This window comes from Bidens hawaiensis, unplaced genomic scaffold (genome assembly GCF_021521415.1).
Source record: "Bidens hawaiensis isolate Kalapana, Puna unplaced genomic scaffold, B.hawaiensis_p1.1 tig00022007_1, whole genome shotgun sequence".
Classification (NCBI taxonomy): Eukaryota; Viridiplantae; Streptophyta; class Magnoliopsida; order Asterales; family Asteraceae; genus Bidens; species Bidens hawaiensis.
Window position 1 is genome coordinate 223,255 of NW_027493413.1, and position 24,301 is coordinate 247,555.

The window sequence follows — 24,301 nt, forward strand, 5'->3', positions numbered from 1 at the left end:
TCCAGAACCTAACTCTTTTGACAAAATGCCTTTTTGTGCGTTTTTCGGCTGTTAAAATTCGGTTAGGCCATGATCGCACAAACCATACTTAGACATTCCCAATGATTCCCAAACTTTACCAGTGATCTTACCATCCCATATCAAACTCCAAAACCAAGTTTCATAATTTTTCAATAAGTTTAGCTATTTTTCCCAAATAAACGCTCATAAACGGGAATAAATTCACCAAATATTCTCCGTTTATCGAAAAATTACCAAATTTGAACGGGGACTCATTTATATGATCCCTAATGTCCCTAAAAATTTTCACAAGCTAACAACAAGCACGTCACAACCTAATACTAAACAGCCCCTAAACGAGTATTACGGGTTTACCTTGTCGGTTTTCGATGAATTTTGCTAGCTTAAACGACTTTCCGGGTCTCGGGTTGCAAACTCAGTATATCTACATATCATATAACATCAAACCAAGCATAAATCATCCATGTAACAGCCTTGATAATTAGGGTTTCGGTTTTGGGTTCAAACCGAACTTTCTAACCGTAAAAACGTTGTATTCATGTTCTAATCCGTGTTTTTGACCAAAAAAGTATATGTTCCAGGTTTGTAAACATGTTTAACATCAAAACATAATTTTAGTTGATTTTTAGGGTTTTTGGATGGTTAAACATGTTTAACACTAATCAAAACATGTTTATATGTTAATCATATACATCAAACTTTGTTAAAATTTCACAAAACATGATCTTACCTTAGGGTTTTGAAAGGAGTTGATAGAGCAGAGGTTGGGAGCTGCTATGGACTTCAAATGGTTTGTATGTTAAAATGAATAAACAAGCTTGTGGTGTAAGCTTTATAAAAAAAAAACATGTGGGGTGATTTAAGGGCTGCCGATCGGAACTTCATGGAGGCCCATAATGGGCTGTTTTGGCCCATTAAATTATATATACAAGCCCAAACATGAAAAGCCCATTTTAAATTTAGTTCGGGTCCGGTTTTTCGCAAGAAAATTAATTCGGGTGTGAGAAATAGCGTGAAAACGAGTGTTTTTCAGCTTATTTTTGTAAAATAAGAAAAACGTACTGGCTCGTTGTAAAATTCCAAAATATTTTCACGGATTGCTTAGAACATGTCATATAAGTGTTTTATAAATCTTTTTCGGCTTAACGGATGCTACAATGCTTGTTTTGATATTAACGATTGCGTTTAAGCTTATAGCGTATCGATAAACGAAACCTTTTTCGTTTAAAGAGTTTTAAACGTACCGAGGCCTAAATATCAATATGTTAGCCTCTAAAACATATATATAACTCGTATATGACCCCTCAGTATGTATACGGGTCATAGTTAGTATCAGTCGGTTACTCGTTTAAACACTACGAATTAACCGATTTGTCGTTTACTTGTTACGTAAAGAATATAGTGTACCCCGTTTTGTCATGAATGTCACATTCTCCCCCCGTTAAGAAATTTCGTCCCCGAAATTTAATGTGTCATCGGTTTTCTAGGGAACAGGTGTGGGTATTTCTTTCGGAGTTCGTCCTTTCGTTCCCAAGTATATTCGGGTTCTTGTTTTGAATTCCACCGAACTTTTACCAATGAAATTTTGTTGTGTCGTAACTGTTTGGTTTTCCCGTCTACAATTTCTACCGGTTCCTCTACGAAGTTGAGTTTTTCGTTGATCTGAACATCTTCCAGTGGTACTATTGTCGTTTCATCAGTCAAACACTTTTTCAGATTCGATACATGAAACACGTCATGAATAGTGCTCAGTTCTAAGGGTAGTTTTAATCGGTAAGCTACGGGACCAATTTTTGCGACAATCTCAAAAGGTCCGATGTATCTCGGGGCTAGTTTCCCAGTCTTTCCAAATCTTATAACACCCTTCCATGGCGATACTTTTAAGAATACCTTATCACCTATTTCAAAAGATAACGGTTTTCTGCGAATATCGGCATAACTCTTTTGTCGGTCACGGGCTGCTTTCAATTTTTGTTTAACCTGGTGGATCTTATCGGTGGTTTCCTGAATTAAATCGGATCTTGAAATTTGAGTATCACCCACTTCTGTCCAACATAGTGGTGATCTACATTTTCGCCCGTATAGAGCTTCATAAGGTGCTGCTTGTATACCACTGTGATAACTGTTATTGTAAGAGAATTCAATGAGTGGGAGGTGTTGATCCCAATTCCCTTTAAAGTCCAGTACACAAGCACGAAGTAAATCTTCTAAGGTTTGGATGGTTCGTTCGGATTGACCATCGGTTTGGGGATGGTAAGCCGTACTTAGGTCGATTCGGGTTCCCAAGGCTTCTTGTACTGCTTGCCAGAAATGTGAAGTAAAATGACTGTCTCGATCGGAAATAATCGAAAGAGGTACTCCGTGTCGAGATACTATTTCATCGATGTAAATTTGAGCGAGTTTTTCGGTGGTGTAGTTGTTACGGATGGGAATAAAGTGTGCGGATTTGGTTAATCGGTCCACAATTACCCAAATTGCGTTGTGTCCTCTGGAGGTTTTAGGAAGGTGTGTCACAAAGTCCATGGTAATTTGTTCCCATTTCCATTGTGGGATTTCGGGTTGTTGTAACATTCCCGAAAGTTTTTGATATTCCGCCTTTACCCTTGCACATGTTGCACATTTACTTACATACACGGCTATATCCTTTTTCATACCAGGCCACCAGTAAAATTCTTTGACATCCTTATACATCTTATCAGCACCTGGATGAATAGAATATTTTGGATTTGTGTGTTTCATCAAGTATCAGCTTTCGGAGTTTATGAAGTGTTGGAATCCAGACCCGGTTTTTGTAATAATATACTTCATCGGTTTTCTTCTCAAAATTCCTTTCATTTCCATGTAGTTCTTCTTTTTCTAGCTGATCTGCCTTCAAGGCCTCATCTTGTGCAATGCGAACTTGTTCGGTTAGGCTACTTTGAACAATCATTCCGAGTGCTCGTACCCTTAATGGTCTGATTCTGTCTTTTCGGCTTAAAGCATCAGCTACTACGTTAGCCTTACCCGGATGGTATTTAATCTCACAATCATAATCATTTAACAGTTCTACCCATCTCCTTTGTCTCATGTTTAGCTCTTTCTGATCGAATATGTGTTGTAAGCTTTTGTGATCAGTATAGATGGTACATTTAGTGCCATACAAGTAATGTCTCCAAATCTTCAATGCAAAGATAACTGCTCCTAATTCCAAATCATGGGTCGTATAATTCTTTTCATGTACTTTTAATTGTCGGGAAGCATATGCTATTACTTTATTTCTTTGCATCAGTACGCATCCTAAACCTTTACGAGATGCGTCACAATATACCACCAATTCATCAGTTCCATCTGGAAGGCTTAATATTGGAGCCTCACATAACTTCTGTTTTAACGTTTGAAAGGCCATTTCTTGTTCTTCTCCCCATTCATATGCTCGATCTTTTTGAGTTAGGAGGGTTAAAGGTTGTGCAATACTTGAAAAGTTTTCAATGAATCTTCTATAATACCCGGCTAGTCCTAAGAATTGACGAATTTCTCTGGGTGACTTAGGCACTTGCCAATTCTTAATGGCCTCAATTTTACTTGGGTCTACTTGGATCCCTTGATGGTTCACAATGTGTCCCAAAAACTGTACTTCTTGTAGCCAAAACTCACATTTGGACAACTTTGCGTATAACTTCTCTTGCCTCAATAATTTTAAGATTTCCCGCAAATGTTGTTCGTGTTCCTCCTTACTTCTCGAATATATCAAAATATCATCGATAAACACTATCACAAACTTGTCAAGGTAAGGTTTGCAAACTCGGTTCATAAGGTCCATAAACACTGCAGGTGCATTTGTCAACCCAAACGACATAACCAAAAATTCATAGTGACCATACCGAGTTCGGAAGGCTGTTTTTGGTACGTCTTCTTCCTGAATTCTCACTTGATGATAACCAGATCTAAGATCAATTTTTGAAAAAAATACTTCGCACCTTGGAGCTGATCAAACAAGTCATCAATTCGAGGTAAGGGGTATCTATTCTTTATAGTCACTTTATTCAATTCCCGATAATCAATACACATTCGAAAACTCCCATTTTTCTTCTTTACAAACAACACTGGTGCTCCCCACGGTGAGTAACTAGGGCGAATAAAACCCCTGTCCAGTAACTCTTGTAACTGGTTGGACAGTTCTTGCATTTCAGAAGGTGCAAGTCTATAAGGTGCCTTAGCAATAGGTGCTGCTCCCGGTATCAAATCAATACGGAATTCAACTTGTCGGGTCGGTGGTAAACCAGGCAACTCTTCGGGGAATACATCTGAATACTCGTGTACCACTGGGATGTCTTCCATTCGTTTTTCCTCGGGTTTCTTAACTGTTACGCTCGCCAAGTATAAAGTACAACCTTGGCGTAAATATCTCAATGCCTTAAGTTGAGATATGAGAGGCAGTACCATTCCAGATTTCTCACCTTGAACAATTATAGCCTCATCATTCGAAAGAGGTATTCTAACGGTCTTATCCTTACAGACAATTTCAGCTTTATACTTAGATAGCCAGTCCATACCGACTATAACATCGAAACTTCCCAATTCCACTGGGAGTAAATCAATAAGGAATGGGTGGTCGTTTAGGATAAGGGAACAGTCTCGGACTATTCGGTTAACAAGTATAGACTTACCGTTAGCAAGTTCTATAGTATATGGTTTTGTTAGTTCACTAACCGGCATATTTTCTAAAGGTAAGAAATTAACAGATACGAAACTTCTATCGGCGCCCGTATCAAACAAAACTGAAGCATACTGACCCGAAACTAAGAATGTACCTGTCACCACATTCGGATCATGACGCGCTTCACCCGGTCCTAATACAAATGCGCGTCCCTTAGCTGTGTTGGAGGTTGATGCTTGTGCTTGGTTTTGCCTTTTCACCATACTCGGGTTCAATTTGGGGCAGTATCTCCGAAAATGTTCCGTACTGCCACATTCATAGCAGGCACGGAGGTTCGTGGTAGGTGGGATTTGTTGGTTGAGTTGTGGGCGGTTTGATTGAGGTCGAGTGAGTTGAGTTGATTGCGGTGGACGGTTAACAGTGTTGGTAGGGGTTCTGCAGTTGGGGGCATAGTGTCCCGTTCTTCCACACTTTTGGCAGGTGATCGGTTTGCAGTCACCCACATGATGAAAGTTACATCTTCTGCATTTCGGTAACGTCCCTTTATAGGTTTCTTGTTTTACGTTAGAACTGGTCATGGCATAACTTCGGGTGTTTGGACAAGTCCGCTTATTTTGAGGGTTTCCTTGTATTCTTGTCCCATAATCAGTTCGTTTTAAACTTGTTGTTTCACCTGGCATCCTTATCACTCCACTTCTCATCAGGTCAAAAGTAACGACACCCGTTTGAGATACAGCACTTTCCAATGTCGGGTGGGCAACTGAGTTCACTATACTTCTCACGGCAGGGGTCAATCCCCAGATATAACGTTCAATTCGCTTCGCTTCCGGTGTAACTAACCATGGGACTAAGCGGGACAGTTCGTTAAAATGATTCGTGTATCCCACATGGTCTGCTCCTTTCATTTCCAGATTCCATAACTCGTGTTCCAACCTCTGAATCTCACTTTTAGGACAAAAATGCTCTAGCATGAGGGTTTTTAATTCAGTCCATGACATACGATTAATAACATCTTGTCCCCTTATTTGGACTACCGTGTTCCACCACATCAGTGCTTGGTCTAGAAACATACTGGTAGCAAATCTGACCACGCGGTTCAGTGGACACTCACTGATATTAATTACTGATTCGGTCTTTTCTATCCATTTGACTAGCCCGCTAGGTCCTTCAATACCCTTGAACTCAATCGGTTTACATGATGTAAATTGTTTGTATGAGTACTCCTGACGCGGGGGTTCTCGGTTATTATTATTATTATTAGTTGTGTTAACAACCGGTACAGGGTTCGGGATATTATCAGGGTGCATAACAGGTTCTGGGTTCCCAGTGACATTCATAGTTGGGAGAGTGTTATTATTATTTATGACATTATCAGTATTCACCGGGATAGTAACACCCGGGGCTACATTAGTGTCTGGCGGAGGTGTATTAACAGTGGCCGTGGTGGTGCTCGTAGGTTGATTAACAGTATTGTTAGCACGTATGCCTGCAGTGACTTGGGCTACAATTGTTGGTATCACTGCTTGTAGTTGACGAGCAATCATTGCGGCCACTTCCGCCTCAGACAAAGTGTTTGTTTTCTTCGGGGCCATTCTATAGAATAATCAATTATAATAATCAATATCGTTTCACTATGATCAACACAACTTTACGATATTACACCTTCACAACACATAACTATGCCAAAGAAAACACGTTTGTATTAATTATAATCATTACTGTACATATGCATCCAAAATTAGCGCATAGGCTTAACCTGGTATAGGCCAGCGCTTGTATATGCGTATCAAAATTTGTCACCAAGTGACATGTAGACTTAACCCGATAAGGGCCAGTGCTTGAAATAGTACTAAATCACAAACAACTCCCAAGTCAGCCCAACATGCTGTAACAAAATGCTGCTTGGGATATCAAAAGACTATATACATAAGATCAGACTACGATGTCCTATCCATTCTTTGCGACATGGAACCACAACCAAACAACAGCAGCCACTAGGGCCGCATTAACCGTTAAGCATACCCCCAGTAGTATCATCGCTCGATCCTGACGCCCGTGGCTGTGAGCACTGGATCTTTGTACAATTCTGATTTCTTGCTGCATGTACCGCATGTGATCTTGCATATCATGTCTATGCAGGTTTAGGTTATTTATAGAATGTGAGTGGTCTACAAGCTGATCAGTCGCTAAACCAAACCATGCTGAATCAGAATGACGAGGTGGCTCGGGTACCAGGGCGGGTAAACCCCAAGTAGGAATAGGTATCTCTGTTACTTGGACACGCGATGTTTCTCCCCTATGGTACGTAGATCGAGGTGGGGGAAAAGTGTGCTCAGGTGGACGCACTGAAATGCGAGCAGTCTGACGGTTTCTAATGGTGGGTGGAGGTATTGGTGTATGCTGTACAGGTGGAGTAGGGGATCTGGGTGCTCCAACAGGTGAACGATAAGCACTAGTAGCTCCCTGTTCTACTACATTCCTAGGGGATTCCCTAGGGGGGTAGGTGTCACAACGATAACCCGATAAGTCGGGTTGGTTTGGGGGTACCTCATAAGGAATTACCACATCTGCACCTTCTTGTATCTCCTCCGGTTCTTCCTCCGGATCCTCCTCTTCCTCCTCAGGCCTTGTTGGTAGAGTATTAGGTACACGATCAGTAGATCTTGACATTTTCCAGCACAATGGTTAGTGATAAGAATAATATCCTTCTATATTAATCTTAGTAAAATACATGTAGGTATTATATACATAAGCACAAATAATCATTTATATACACAAGTATTTATTTATTATTATATTTTATACATGTATGTTGCTGTTTTTACCTATTCAATTGTTTATCGACTTCTTCTCGAATTTCCTCGTACAAACAAGTCTGTTATTACGTTCTGGACCATAATAACCCACTTGTCCATTCGCGTTCATCACAAGAATCTTTCGTGTATATTATTTAATATTATTTTATTCCCAGAGTTAATCGAGCCTACGGTTATCTTAGGGTATCCTAAGGGACATCCTAATTCTTTATAACCAATGGCTCTGATACCAACTTCTGTCACACCCCGACTAGGTAGTTGCGGAAGCGTAATACGGGAATGTAACAGATAACACTGGTATCAACCACATTGTTTATAAAGAAAATTCAACAACTAATTTACATCATAATACATGGGTAGGTACTATGTTTACAAACTAGGTGAAAAACACATAACCGGTTTACGAGCTTCTTAAACAGTATTATATCAGCGTCTATTCACAGCTATTCAACTTTCTTCCTAACACCAAGCATGTAAGCAAATCATTCCACTTTTGCTTTACCTGAAAAGCATGTTAAAACGGGTCAACTACGTCTAGTTGGTGAGTTTCAAGTTTCACGAGTATCAATGAAATCAGTTCACGAGTTCGTAAAGTTTACAGTGTGAATGTATGTATGTCTGTGTATGATGTATTATACTAAGTCACAAGTGAAACCGAAACGAGCTAAAACACATGGCCTCCACTGCCCATGCACTCCCGTTGGCATTTAACAGCCAATTTGCCCCATGTATGTACTATGTCTAACACCACATAGCAGTATGTAAATATAATGACAATGTGCAACTGGTTTTACATATGTTCCGGCTTACCCCACCGGCTCTGTCACAGTTGGGTTTGTCAAACCGATAGTACTATCCACACGCCACCGGCACGAAGTTAATCACTTGTGTTTGTGGGGACTTGACAAGTGTTAGTACTTAGATAATTCACATCATCACACGTTTTCAAGTATAACAGTTTATGTAAACATGCTTTTCACCCCAAAAGTTCGTAACACAGTTTAGAAAGTGGGGGTCGTGAAACTCACCTTATCGTAGTTCGCACAGAAATCACGTATCAAATAGTCAGATGTCTCGTTTATAGCCTGATTCCTATAAACGGTATCGTATCGTTAATACTAGTACAGTGTTCAAGCTAAGTCGGGCTGTATAGATAATCTGGGTATAGCTGTTAGGTCCAGAACATGACCATAGTCTTAGATTGTGACGTTGTATACTATGAAATGTTTAAAACTGGATTTGGCCAGTTTCACCGTTTTCCGAGCCTAGCTCAGTTGATCGTTTATACGTTTCGGGATTAGGTAAGATCACATAAAACTTAAGTAAATATATTGATTGATAAAATAAGTTGATTTATGAAAGAATTTTAAAGTTTCGGTATCTGGTTTGATTGCAGGGCTCGTTTCCGTTTTCACACGGGTTTGATTATACAAAACGCGCACAATCCACCCGAATTGTCCGGAATTTTCGTAAAAAGTTCGTTTTTATTAATATCATTCAAAAATATGATATTTGACCACTTTTGATATTTTGACATACCAGTCAGTCCGTTAAACACAAAACTGCCGGTTTCGTTAAAACAATTATAATTTAAATCTTTGATAAATCATAACTAAATATGTAATTATATATAAATTATGTAAATTTTTGTAAAAATACATTAAGACATGGAGAATTTTATAAAAATATTTCCAGAAATTTTATGATTAATTATTTATTTATAAAAATTCATTTAATAGGTTATAATCGTGTAATAAATAGCCCGTTTATATCAAACGACTTCCGAAAAATCTGATAATTTTTACCAATGACCTCAATGTCATTACATAGTCCCTGCAAAATTTCCAGAACCTAACTCTTTTGACAAAATGCCTTTTTGTGCGTTTTTCGGCTGTTAAAATTCGGTTAGGCCATGATCGCACAAACCATACTTAGACATTCCCAATGATTCCCAAACTTTACCAGTGATCTTACCATCCCATATCAAACTCCAAAACCAAGTTTCATAATTTTTCAATAAGTTTAGCTATTTTTCCCAAATAAACGCTCATAAACGGGAATAAATTCACCAAATATTCTCCGTTTATCGAAAAATTACCAAATTTGAACGGGGACTCATTTATATGATCCCTAATGTCCCTAAAAATTTTCACAAGCTAACAACAAGCACGTCACAACCTAATACTAAACAGCCCCTAAACGAGTATTACGGGTTTACCTTGTCGGTTTTCGATGAATTTTGCTAGCTTAAACGACTTTCCGGGTCTCGGGTTGCAAACTCAGTATATCTACATATCATATAACATCAAACCAAGCATAAATCATCCATGTAACAGCCTTGATAATTAGGGTTTCGGTTTTGGGTTCAAACCGAACTTTCTAACCGTAAAAACGTTGTATTCATGTTCTAATCCGTGTTTTTGACCAAAAAAGTATATGTTCCAGGTTTGTAAACATGTTTAACATCAAAACATAATTTTAGTTGATTTTTAGGGTTTTTGGATGGTTAAACATGTTTAACACTAATCAAAACATGTTTATATGTTAATCATATACATCAAACTTTGTTAAAATTTCACAAAACATGATCTTACCTTAGGGTTTTGAAAGGAGTTGATAGAGCAGAGGTTGGGAGCTGCTATGGACTTCAAATGGTTTGTATGTTAAAATGAATAAACAAGCTTGTGGTGTAAGCTTTATAAAAAAAAAACATGTGGGGTGATTTAAGGGCTGCCGATCGGAACTTCATGGAGGCCCATAATGGGCTGTTTTGGCCCATTAAATTATATATACAAGCCCAAACATGAAAAGCCCATTTTAAATTTAGTTCGGGTCCGGTTTTTCGCAAGAAAATTAATTCGGGTGTGAGAAATAGCGTGAAAACGAGTGTTTTTCAGCTTATTTTTGTAAAATAAGAAAAACGTACTGGCTCGTTGTAAAATTCCAAAATATTTTCACGGATTGCTTAGAACATGTCATATAAGTTTTTTATAAATCTTTTTCGGCTTAACGGATGCTACAATGCTTGTTTTGATATTAACGATTGCGTTTAAGCTTATAGCGTATCGATAAACGAAACCTTTTTCGTTTAAAGAGTTTTAAACGTACCGAGGCCTAAATATCAATATGTTAGCCTCTAAAACATATATATAACTCGTATATGACCCCTCAGTATGTATACGGGTCATAGTTAGTATCAGTCGGTTACTCGTTTAAACACTACGAATTAACCGATTTGTCGTTTACTTGTTACGTAAAGAATATAGTGTACCCCGTTTTGTCATGAATGTCACAGGAAAACCCGGAGGTTGCTCAACATACACAACCTCATCAACTTTCCCATTCAAAAACGCACTCTTCACATCTAGCTGAAACACCTTCATCTTTTCATAAGCAGCAAACGCTAAAAACAATCTTATGGCTTCCAACCTGGCAACAGGAGCGAACACTTCGTTATAATCAATCCCCTCTTGTTGATTAAAACCTTTAACGACTAGCCTCGCCTTGTTTCTTATAATAATCCCCTTATCATCTCTCTTGCACTTAAACACCCATTTTGTGCCTATCGCATGCACATTCTTTGGTTTTTCAACCAAAGTCCAAACTTCCATCTTCTCGAATTGAACCAACTCTTCTTGCATGGCTTCGACCCACGAGCTGTCTTTTAAAGCCATTTGATAATTCTTCGGTTCAATCTGGCTTATAAAGCAGGTATACAGGCATTCATTAATTATTCCTGTCTCCTTAATGCTTGTATAAACACAGGTGTGTTCATTCAAGCTACTTCTCGTTTGTACACCTGAGGACACATCACCAATCACATTATCCAAAGGGTGATCTTTATGAATTCTCGTGGTCGGAACAGAACCGACATGCAAATTATCTTCCAAATTAGAAGAGATCTCATCAATGGTTGTTTCATGCTGAGAGTGAAAAGGATTGATAAATTCTTATTCAGCAGAGGCAGCAGGGGTACCGATAGTGTTTGATGAGGAAGGTTGACATTTATCAATCAGCTGTCTTTGCAATAGATTTTCTTCCTCATCAAGTATCATCTTTGTCGCAGCTCTTTCTTCTTCTTCAGAAATTTCCAAATCCGGTATGTTAAACGACTTAAAAAGCTTAACATAGTCGAAAAGCTCAGCAGGTCCATTGCTTGGTTTTGGCGGTTGGTAACTTGTGATGTCGGTGTTACACACCACCTCCACCTTGCAGGTCGAAGTATTGAAGACACGTCTGTTGGGAGTACCAACAACATAACCGACTAAGATTCCTTCATCGGCTACTTCGCCAAATTTAGAATTTGTCTTCAAGATCGAACAAGGGGACCCGAATGGTTCAAGACCACTCAAGTTGGGCTTCCTTCCATGAATAAGCTTGTAACACGTTTTACCAAGTCTCTTAACAGTTAACACTCTATTCAGAACATAGCAGGCTGTAGCAACCGCTTCAGCCCAGAACATCACAGGAAGCTTCGAATCTGCCAGCATAGTTCTGGCTCCTTCAATTAAAGTTCGGTTCTTCCTTTCAGCCACTCCATTCTGTTGCGGAGTATACGGAGCGCTGTATTGGTGTTCAATTCCTTTCTGAAGACAGAAGATCTCCATCTCAAAATTCTTGAACTCCGTTCCATTGTCACTTCTGATGAACTTAACTGTTTTACCCATGACGTTCTCAACTTTGGTAATCAAATTCTTCACCATTTGAGCCGTCTCATCTTTCAATTTCAGAAAATATACCCACGAATATCGCGAGTAGTCATCAGTGATCACCAAGCAGTAAGAAGTACCTCCTAGACTTTTTGTATTCACGGGACCGAAGAGATCCATGTGAAGCAGTTCTAGAGTACTGGCAATAGAGTTGACCTTCTTGGTGAGATGGGATTTCTTGTGTTGCTTTCCCTTCTTGCATGCTATACATTTTTCTTCAAAGTTAAAAATTTTCAAGGGAACGCCCATCACAAGTCCATTCCTGACAATGTGGTTCATCTTCCGAAGATGAATGTGCCCCATCCTCCTGTGCCACAATTCGGATTCTGATTCGCTTGCTTTCGTCATTAAACATGATTCTCCCGTGGCCATTTCAGTAGACTTCATATCCATCACATAAGTATTTGTATCACGTGGAGCTTTCATCACTATCCACTCGTCTGGTATCTGAAAACCAGGCTTCAACACGATCGCCTCATTCTTCGTGAAATGAACAGTGTACTCCTTATCACAAATCTGCGACACACTCAGCAGATTGTGCTTCAATTCTTCTACAAAGTTCACATTCTCAAGAGTCATTTTTCCATTGGACACCGTTCCTCTTCCAGTAATTCTGCCTCCACTTTCACCGGCAAAACTAACTCTCGCTCCTTGAACAGGTTTTAAGTCGTGCAACAAGTATTTGTTACCCGTCATGTGCCGGGAACAGCCGCTATCTACAATCCAAAGACTGTGGGCAGCCCTGTTCAACTTTTCCTGCACAATAAAGCAAATGATTAGAATCTAGGGACCCAAGACCAATTGGTCTTGGATCTATATATCCCGTACTTCTGCTTTCCAAAGTTAGCATCTGGATAATTCCTGTCAGTCCTATTAGGAAATCTCCTTGGAAATTGAGTGTGAGGCCTTCCAAACCTATGTGTATTGAAAGTATTATATCTTGAGGTTTGGTTATTTGCATTGTTAAACTGAGGTTTGTTTCTGTGAAAACCTGAATTAGTTACATTTCGGAACTTTGAAGGGTTTTCATTTTTAGCAGTATTAAAATTACGATTAGGCTTATGCTCAGTTTTAATAGGCCTCACACCTCTGAATTTCGGCGTCAGAGGGCAATCTGCAACAAGATGTCCTAACTTATTACACCTAAAACAACACCTATGCTCCCTTTCTTTTCAATGGTTGTTTTGGATGTCGAGGCTGTGTTACCGGCCGTTCGTCTCACATAAGGTGGGACGTACGGGTTGAGTGGAGTACTCTTTTTATAAGTTTTATCTTTTTCTCCACCAGTGGGTAACACTACCTTCTCTTTTGTCTTACCCGATTCGGACAACTTATCCGAATCTGATGAGATTGGACTTGTAACAGAAATTTTCACACTTGAAACAGGCGAACTCGTTTCGCCACTACTAACACTTGGTTCTTTACTCGTAACCTTGATTGGAACTGTCTGAGGAACTTCAAAATCAACAGATTTCTGAACACTAGGGTTAAAAGTGTAATTGTGGTTATAAGGTGGTGGAACCTTGTGATAACCAATTCCTCCCCACTTCGCAGAGGAATCTTGACCACTAACAAGGTGATCAAGAATAGCTGAGGAATTTCGGAACTGCTCAAGTTTTCGGTTCAGTTCCACCACTTTCACCTGGTGGTCAGCAATCTGCTTTTCTCGTTCAGCAATCAGTTTAGTCTTTTCTTCTAAAACCTCATAACTTAGATCAATTACTTCAATTTTTTCAGCAAGTTTTGTTTTTAAGCTTTTAACATCTTTTTCACACGCTTTTATTTTAACTTTGTAACTGTTTTCTCTTGCTTTCATAAAGTGATGATCTTCTTTAAGATTTTTAAATTCAGCATCTAAACGAACATACTGATCAGTTATGGTAGCAAGTTGCTCAGACAAATTCTCACATTTAGTACAAATAGGTTTAGAACTTACCTCGGAGAGTTGATCCTTGTTATCTGTCATGAAAGCTTTTTCCTTACCAGTAGCTTTCCCTTCTCCGGTAATCTTCTCACATTCTTCATTCTCAACCTTATCCATATTTGCCTGCTCACTAGTTTCATTCGAATGCAGGTTCCAGTTGTATTCACCTGCTTCTCTGGACATCATGGCATTGACTTCTTTACTACTCCCAGTGTGCTGTGCAGACCGTCCATGACCACGTTCAACTCGCTCGTTTTTGCACTCTTTGGCAAAGTGCCCGTTTTGTTGACAGTTATAGCACCTCACCTTAGACTTGTCGAACCCTGGCCTGCCACCAACAAACTTTCTCCCCGTCTTTTTCATAAACTTCTTCACTCTCCTCACTATCATGGCCATCTGCCATTGTAAATCCATTTCCTCCAGATCATCAGCATCGATCTGGTCATAGTCTTCATCGAGCATTGCTAGATCAACAACCTTTCCTTGAATATAGTTTTCATATGAAGCAATAAACGAAGCATAGAGGCCAAACTGCTCTTCAGCAGATTTGACGCTCATTGGCATCTTAGAGTAATTATTGCTTGAGAAACTTGAAGATCCACTACTCTTGCTTGCTGTCTGTTGAGTACCACTTGATCCACCCGCAACAAAGCAAACATCCCCATTTGAGTTTACTGACACATGCCCCTCCTGTGAAGAATTGGCACCCGACTCGCCCTTCGAGTAGTAGGCGGCAGAATCAGTCTTTGAACTTGAATTGGAGTTTACTTTAGCACCGTACATGCCTGGATCTTGAACCTGATCCATAGATGTCTCTTTTCTGACCATATTAAGCTCAAAAGTTCTGAGCTTGTTGACAGTGGTTTCAAGATCATAAGTAGGAAAGTCCTTGTCTTCCCTCATCAGCACAGTATACATTTCCCATTTTGGTGGGAGGGCATCGAGAAGCTTTTCCACAATCTCTTCTTCTCGGTAGGAAATGGAGTAGTTACTCAATTCAGTCATTAGATGATAATATCGAGTGATAATATCATCAAGAGATTCGTTCTTTAAGTACTTAAAGACTGAAAATTGAGTTTTGAGCAACTTTATCTTTGAAGCCCGAATACCTACATTCCCTTAAAATCTGTTCTCAAGAGCTTCCCAAAGCTCTCTAGCTGATGTATACTTTCTGAACGTATGGAGGATCTCCTGTGGAAGAGCCATTGTGATTGCAGCATGAGCCTTGCTTTCGGCTTCATACATCTTTTTCTCCTCCTCTTCCATTTTACTGTATTTCTTGATTTGGTCTCGACCCTCATACTCCATGACTGGTGGAATATATCCATCTTGGATGCATACCCACATTTTCGCATCCTGGTACTTAACGTATTGTATGAACCGATCCTTCCACGCGACAAAATCGGTTCCCTTCAGCAACCTTGGGGCCTTTGTAGCTGACCCCGCTTCAACTTCCATCTTTACAAGCTCCGAAATGTTGATCGACGACATCCTTCTTGAAGACTAAGAAACCCGAAAAATTCTGAGTAGGCGAAGTTAAAAAAAAATTCCTCTGAACAGTACCGTAGGCGAAGTTAAGGATAACTTCGCTTAAGTAATAACTTCGCTGGATCTTTCTTAAATTCGCGTGACTGAGCGAAGTTGAGAATAACTTCGCTTAGGGTAAGCGAACTTAGAAAGTAAGCGAACTTGAAGACAAATTCGCTGAACTAAGCGAACTTGATGAGAACTTCGCTGAGTTAGGCGAAGTTGAGGAGGTAGGCGAAGTTGTAAATAACTTCGCTTCTCCTTATATCTTCGCCGAAACCCTACGTATCCTGACGGCAACTTCGCCTGATGAACAGCAACTTCGCCTGACGAACTCAAACTTTCTGCAGATCTGAAAATCGGATTTTAACGACGTTTTTGACGGTTTAAAGGCTTGAACACACTGGTAGGAGACTAGAATGAGCAAAAACACCAAAAACTCGTCCCGTGAATAGTCGAAACGGGACAAATTCTACACCCGCGTGAATATCCCGAACCACACAATCGAGCAAATGCTCTGATACCAATTGTAGGTTCCCTGGACGGATCACACGAGATATCCCGATATACACAGGTGCGGAATCCCTGTGTAGATCGTTACGGACGTAGAACACAAACACACGAACACACGAATACGATACGAACAAACACACGTTATATTAATAACTCAACACGTGATACTTACAGACTCTCGACCTCAAGTCACTTGACTCACTAAATTACACGTAACTTCAACTACTTAAAACGAACAACCGTAACCTATATAAATACACGACAACTTCGCCTCAGGCGAAGTTGTCCATAACTTCGCTTGTTCAACAAGTTCGCCTAGGCGAACTTGTCAACAACTTCGCTTTAAACAAACAAATACATAAACAATATTACAGACTCGATTACAGACATTTGACATATGAACTACTGACATTTATGCACCAACAGACTCCCCCTTGGCAGTAGCTTCATATCTTGTTCTTTCATCTCTTATCTCGTAATCCTGTATCTTCACGCGTGCACTCATTCTCTAACACATACCGTCACAACCCTATGATATTTATTTGCTTCATCCTTCCAAGCAGGAATATAAAAGATCTTTTTCTCGTTAAGCATCTTCAGATCAGCTTGCGATAAGTTAACAAGATGCATCGGATCGTAAACTCTAAGTATCTCTTGTTCATCCTCATCTTCCATCACTGCTTCAGCAGTCTGGCAATCAACATACCACCATTTAAGATTCTTCAACACATCTTGAGGCATAGTCTTCATAGGAACCTCCTTGATGCATCGGATCGGTTTGTACTTCATCACCATCCATGGCTTGCCATCTGCTCTCATTCCCCTTTCTGTATCCTCCACGAGCTTTCCCTTCTGTGGCTTTAATAATTCAAACTTCTTCTCTTTTATGCTTTCTTTCCACACGATCTTCCCAATCACTCTTGCCATGTTGTCGTCACTTCTATTTATCAGGCCCAACCTGGCCAAATCCTTCACCTCACATTCCGGCAACGTATTGAGAGATCTCAGGGTTCTTTTGAAGTATTGAATACCATCATAACGCTTCACCACAAACAACTTTATCTGTTCATCATATATCCAACAGATAATTCCCTTCTTCGACTCAGCATAGCCTTTGATGTTATAACTCTTCTTGAACATGGCTGGAACAGCAGGCTTCTTGGTCTTAATAAACCAATGAGCACAGCCTTCCTTCCACCTAGGCTGCTCCTCCCACTCAGTCTCATCCATCTCAGCACCCATGTCGGCTTTCTCAACATCTGGGATCTCGTGTTCAACGTCTTCTTCTACTATCTCCCCCTCTTCTATCCCATCCTCAATCACAATCTGTGCGCCAATCTTCTCAATCACATCACTTGGCAGCACATCTTCATCAAACAACACATTATCGCTGAACATATCATCATCTAACTCTCTCAACGCATCAATCACATCATCTTCAACCAACACCACATCATCACCACCAGCCGCGTCGGCAGACTCCCCCTCAGCTGTGGAAGTACCTAGAGCTTGAGAAGTTCTTGGCAGCTCACCACCTGCATCTTTCGATGCGTTGGGATCATCGTCTCGGTCATTTCTTCTTTTCGTCCTTAGCTCGTCGCCCTTACAGCTCATCTCCCCCTGAGATGCCAAGAACTCCTTCAAGGCATCTATAATTTTCCCATGCTCAACCAGGAGGGATGACTGTAGTTGATTTGCTTCCACTAGGCGTTGAATAATCTTCGATTGCTCTGCCACGATCCGCTCTAGTGAAGCTATTCTCTCTGAGTCTGACATAGGCGTAGGCGAGACATCAGAAGTTAAGGATAACTTCGCTTAAGTAATAACTTCGCTTAAGTAATAACTTCGCTGGATCTTTCTTAAATTCGCGTGACTGGGCGAAGTTGAGAATAACTTCGCTTAGGGTAAGCGAACTTAGAAAGTAAGCGAACTTGAAGATAAATTCGCTGAACTAAGCGAACTTGATGAGAACTTCGCTGAGTTAGGCGAAGTTGAGGAGGTAGGCGAAGTTGTAAATAACTTCGCTTCTCCTTATATCTTCGCCGAAACCCTACGTATCCTGACGGCAACTTCGCCTGATAAACAGCAACTTCGCCTGACGAACTCAAACTTTCTGCAGATCTGAAAATCGGATTTTAACGACGTTTTTGACGGTTTAAAGGCTTGAACACACTGGTAGGAGACTAGAATGAGCAAAAACACCAAAAACTCGTCCCGTGAATAGTCGAAACGGGACAAATTCTACACCCGCGTGAATATCCCGAACCACACAATCGAGCAAATGCTCTGATACCAATTGTAGGTTCCCTGGACGGATCACACGAGATATCCCGATATACACAGGTGCGGAATCCCTGTGTAGATCGTTACGGACGTAGAACACAAACACACGAACACACGAATACGATACGAACAAACACACGTTATATTAATAACTCAACACGTGATACATACAGACTCTCGACCTCACGTCACTTGACTCACTGAATTACACGTAACTTCAACTCTTAAAACGAACAACCGTAACCTATATAAATACACGACAACTTCGCCTCAGGCGAAGTTGTCCATAACTTCGCTTGTTCAACAAGTTCGCCTAGGCGAACTTGTCAACAACTTCGCTTGGTTAACAAGTTCGCCTAAGCGAACTTGTCAACAACTTCGCTTTAAACAAACAAATACATAAACAATATTACAGACTCGATTACAGACATTAGACATATGAACTACTGACATTTATGCACCAACAGTATTCCTCTCACGTGGAGCCTTCATCACAATCCACTCCTCTGGTATCTGAAAACCAGGATGTAACACAATTGCTTCATTCTTTGTGAAGTGTACGGTGTACTCCTTATCACAAATCTGCGACACACTCAGCAGATTGTGCTTCAATTCTTCTACAATGTTAACTTTCTCCAATGTCATCTTTCCGTTCGACACCATTCCCATTCCTGTAATCTTTCCTCCACTTTCTCCTGCAAAGCTCACTCTCCCTCCTTGAACAGGTTTCAAATCGTGTAACAAGTTTTTGTTACCCGTCATGTGCCGGGAACAGCCGCTATCCACAACCCAAAGATTATTGGCAGCCCTGTTCAACTGTTCCTGCACGATAAAGCAAAAGATTAGAATCTAGGGACCCATGACCAATTGGTCTTGGATCTATACATCCCGAACTTCGGCTTTCCAAAGTTAGTATCTGGATAATTCCTGTAAGTCCTGTTAGGATACCTCCTTGTAGATTGATTGTGAGGCCTTCCAAACCTTAGTGAATTGAAAGAATTATAGCTTGTGGTTTGGTTATTAGCAGTGTAAAACTGAGATTTGTTTCTTTGAAAACCTGAATTAGTCACATTTCTGAATTTTGAATGGTTTTCATTTTTACCATTATTATGATTACCATTAGGCTTATTCTCAGTTTTATTAGGCCTCACACCTCTGAATCGCTGCTTCAGAGGGCAATCTGCAACTAGGTGCCCTAATTGATTACACCTATAACAACACCTATGCTTAACTCTTTTATCAACCGGTGTTTTAGATGTCGAGGCTTTATTTCCCCCCGTTTGTCTCACATATGGTGGGACATACGGATTTAGTGGAGTACTCTTTTTATTCGTCTTATCTTTCTCTCCACCATTGGGTAATACCACCTCCTCTTTTGCCTTACCAGACTCGGATGACTTATCCGAATCCGATGAGACTGGACTTGGATCAGAAATTTTAACACTTGAAACAGGCGAACTTGTTTCGCCTTTACTAACATTTGGTTTTTTACAAGTTACTTTAACTGGTACTGTCTGAGCAACCTCAAAGTCAACGGATTTCTGAACACTAGGGTTAAAAGTGTAATTGTGATTATAAGGTGGTGGAACCTCATGATAACCAATTCCTCCTATCTTAACAGAGGAACCTTGATCACTAACAAGGTGATCAAGAATAGCAGAGGAATTTCTGAACTGCTCTAGTTTTCTATTCAGTTCCACCACTTTTACCTGGTGATCAGCAATCTATTTTACTCTATCAGCAATTAGTTTGGTTTTTTCTTCCAAAACTTCATAGCTTAAATCAATCACTTCAATTTTTTCAGCAAGTTTTGTTTTTAGACTTTTAACATCTTTTTCACAAACTTTTATTTTGACTTTATAGCTATTTTCTCTTGCTTTTGTAAAATGATGATCTTATTTTAGGGTTTTAAATTCAGCATCCAACCTAACATACTGATCGGTTATAGTTGCTAATTGCTCAGACAAGTTTTCACATTTAGAACAAGTAGGTTTAGAAGATACCTCGGAGAGCTGGTCTTTAACATCTGCCATGAAAGCTTTTTCTTCTCCGGTAACCTTCTCACTTTCTTCAGTTTCAACCTTCGCCAAATTTGCCTGCTCAAAAGTTTCTTTAGAATGCAGGTTCCAATTGTATTCACCATCTTCTCTGGACATCATGGCACTATAATCTTTTCTACCCTCATTATGCTGTGTAGACCTTCCCAGACTTCGTTCCACACGCTCATTCCTGCATTCCTTTGCAAAGTGACCGTTTTGCTGACAATTGTAGCATCTTACCTTCGTCTTGTCGAACCCTGGCTTTCCACCGACAAACTTTCTTCCGGTCTTTCTCATAAACCGCTTCACTCTTCTTACGATCATAGCCATCTGCCATTGCAGATCCATTTCTTCCATATCATCAGCATCAATCTGGTCATAATCTTCATCCAACATAGCTGGATCAACAATCTTCCCTTGAATGTAGTTCTCATAGGAAGCAATAAAAGAAGCATAGAGACCAAACTGCTCTTCAGCAGACTTGACACTCATAGGCATCTTGGAGTAGTTGTTGCTGGGAATACTTGGAGAGCAACTACTCTTGCTTACCTGGGGTTGAGAATCACTTGATCCACCTGCTACATAGCAAACATCACCATTTGTGTTGACTGACACATGCCCCTCATGTGATGAGTTTGCGCTCGACTCTCCCTTCGAGTAGTAGGCAGCTGATTCAGTCTTCGAACCTGAGCTAGTGTTGACTTTAGCACCATACATACCTGGATCTTGAACCTGATCCGTAGGTGTCTCCTTTCTAACCATGTTAAGCTCAAAGGTTCGGAGCTTGTTAACTGCCGTTTCTAGATCATATGTGGGAAAGTCTTTGTCTTCCCTCATCAGCACAGTGTACATCTCCCATTTTGGTGGGAGAGCATCTAGTAGCTTCTCAACTATTTCTTCTTCTCGGTAGGAAATTGAATAGTTGCTCAATTCAGTCATCAGATGGTAATATCGAGTGATAATATCATCTAAAGATTCATTCTTCAAATACTTGAAGACTGAGAACTGGGTTTTGAGCAATTTTATCTTTGAAGCACGGATTCCTACGTTCCCTTCAAATCTGTTCTCAAGAGCTTCCCAAAGCTCTCTTGCTGACGTGTACTTTCTAAACGTATGAAGGATCTCTTGTGGAAGAGCCATAGTAATAGCAGCATGAGCCTTGCTCTCGGCCTCATACATGTTTTTCTCTTCTTCTTCCATTTTGCTATACTTTTTGATTTGATCACGACCTTCATACTCCATAACTGGTGGAATATAACCATCCTGGATGCATACCCACATCTTCGCATCCTGGTATTTGACGTATTGTATGAACCGATCCTTCCATGCAACGAAATCGGTTCCCTTCAGCAATCTTGGGGCCTTAGTAGCTGACCCTGCTTCAACTTCCATCTTCACTAACTCAGAGATGTTAATCGACGACATCTTTCCCGAAAAGTAAGAAACCCGAAAAAATAAATTTTTTTTTTTTATAAAAGTACTGTAGGCGAAGTTACGGATAACTTCGCTTTAGTCTTAACTTCGCAGAAGAACTTCGCTGATGATTAACTTCGCTTAAGGTAAGCGAACTTAGAAGGTAGGCGGAGTTGTAGAGAACTTCGCTGAGTTAGGCGAACTTAAGAAGGTAGGCGAAGTTGTGGATAACTTCGCTAAACCTTATATCTTCGCCGAAACCCTACGTATCCTGACGGCAACTTCGCCTGATGAACACGGACGTTTTTGCAGATCTGAAATCTGGATTTTACGAGGTTTTTGACGGTGCAAAGGCTTGAATACGATGGTAGGAGGTAAGATTGACTCAAAAACACAGAAAACACGTCCCGCGAATAGTTGAAACGGGACGATTTCTACACCCGCGTGAATATCCCGAACCACACAATCGAGCAAATGCTCTGATACCAATTGTAGGTTCCCAGGACGGATCGCACGAGATATCTCGATCAACTCAGGTGCGGAATCCCTGCGTAGATCGTTACGAGCGTAGAACACGAATCACACGAACACACGATACGATAAACGAACACGTTATATTATAACTCAAACACGTGATACGATATCACTATTACAGACACACGTTACAGCTCTCGTAACAACTCGAACAACTAAACGATTAACTTCTAAACAGCCCGTAACCTAGAACTATATATACACGACAACTTCGCCTGGCATGTTCAGGCGAAGTTGTCCATAACTTCGCTTGTCTAACAAGTTCGCCTAGGCAAACTTGTTAACAACTTCGCTTAAGACATATATAAAACATAATTAACATTACAGACTCGATTACAGACACTAGACTATGAACTACTGACATTATGCACCAACAATCCGACTAACAAATGGTTATACTCGTACTATAGGTGCGAGATAGCAATGGGAAAGACTCGGACGATGTTTGAAGCCGATCCAAATTGAAAAGGTGAATAAGCCCCAACTTTTACAAACTTGTTTTCAAACGAGTCAACGTGTTATATGAAAAACTTTACATGAGACTGAGTGTCTCTAAAACATTTATAAGTAAGGGTATAAACACTGGCCTCAGGCTATCATGTACGTTTGTCTGGATCCTTTCATATGTGGTGGGCACACCACACCTGGTCACAATTACGCTCGCCTACGGGGAGTATGGCCTTTTGTATACGTATAGGCTCTCAACTAGTCGAACAATGCGGTGTTTCTGGGGGAACCGAGTGTAGAGACTCGAGTTTATGAAATGTGTTGTTTTAACTTGATTATTCCTATGCCACGTTGGGCCGAGGCCTACGTAGTCTCGAGGGGTAATTAAGTAAAAGAAAATATTTTAGCGTCAGCACACTTACCAGCATTCGTTGCTGACGTATTTTCTTAACATTTTGCAGGTGATCAAGGTTAGCTCTTGGAGAAACGAAGTGCTCAAGATATCCGATGGCTCGGATCTTTTTGTTAAACATAATATAATGTTAATGGTGGTTTTTGTAAAACAATTAATCTTAAAACATTAAACGGGAAACTTTTAAATCCCGTCTTTTCTATATGTAAATATTACATTTAAAATCCACAAGTTCATAAGACTTCCGCTATTAAATCGTAACTCTGATTTAATTACAATTGCGGTACCAACATATGTGTCATACGCCTAGGCCGTGGTTTGGGGTGTGACAGTCCATAACACAATTGCACGTAGTGTAAACATTGCATGTTTATATGCATCATATGTTGGCTCCCCGACCTCAAATAAAGATGCTAGATCGTCAATTAAAGGCTGTAAAAATACATCAATATTGTTTCTTGGCACTCCGTATATTAATAAGGAAAGCATGATGAACTTTCTTTTCATACACATCGAAGGTGAAAGGTTGTAAATGACTGCTAAAACAGGCCAGACACTGTAGTTTCTGTTGCATCTATGTACGTCGACCCCATTAGTGCAAATCCCTAGTCGAAGATTTCTTGGATCGGTTCTGATGGTATAGGAGTACCTGTCATCTATGGCTTTCCATGCTGGTGAATCTGATGGGTGACGTGAAACACCGGGTTTATTGGTACTCGTGGCGGCCATGTTAAAAATTCTCTGTTGTGGACTTTGATTGAAAGAGGTGCTTGAATCGTGGAATAATGGGAAAGTACCACAGTACCTTAGCGGGCGTGTTTATGTAAGTTTTGTTAGTCTTCTCATCCCCTTTCCACCTTGACTTGTTACAAACTGGACATGCTTCCAAATCCTTGTAATCCTTATAGTAAATAATGCAGTCATTAATACACATATGTATCTTTTCGTATCCTGATCCCATTGCCTTCATCATCCTTTTTCCCTCATACATATTATTTACCATTTCGTTATCTGCAGGTAGCATCCT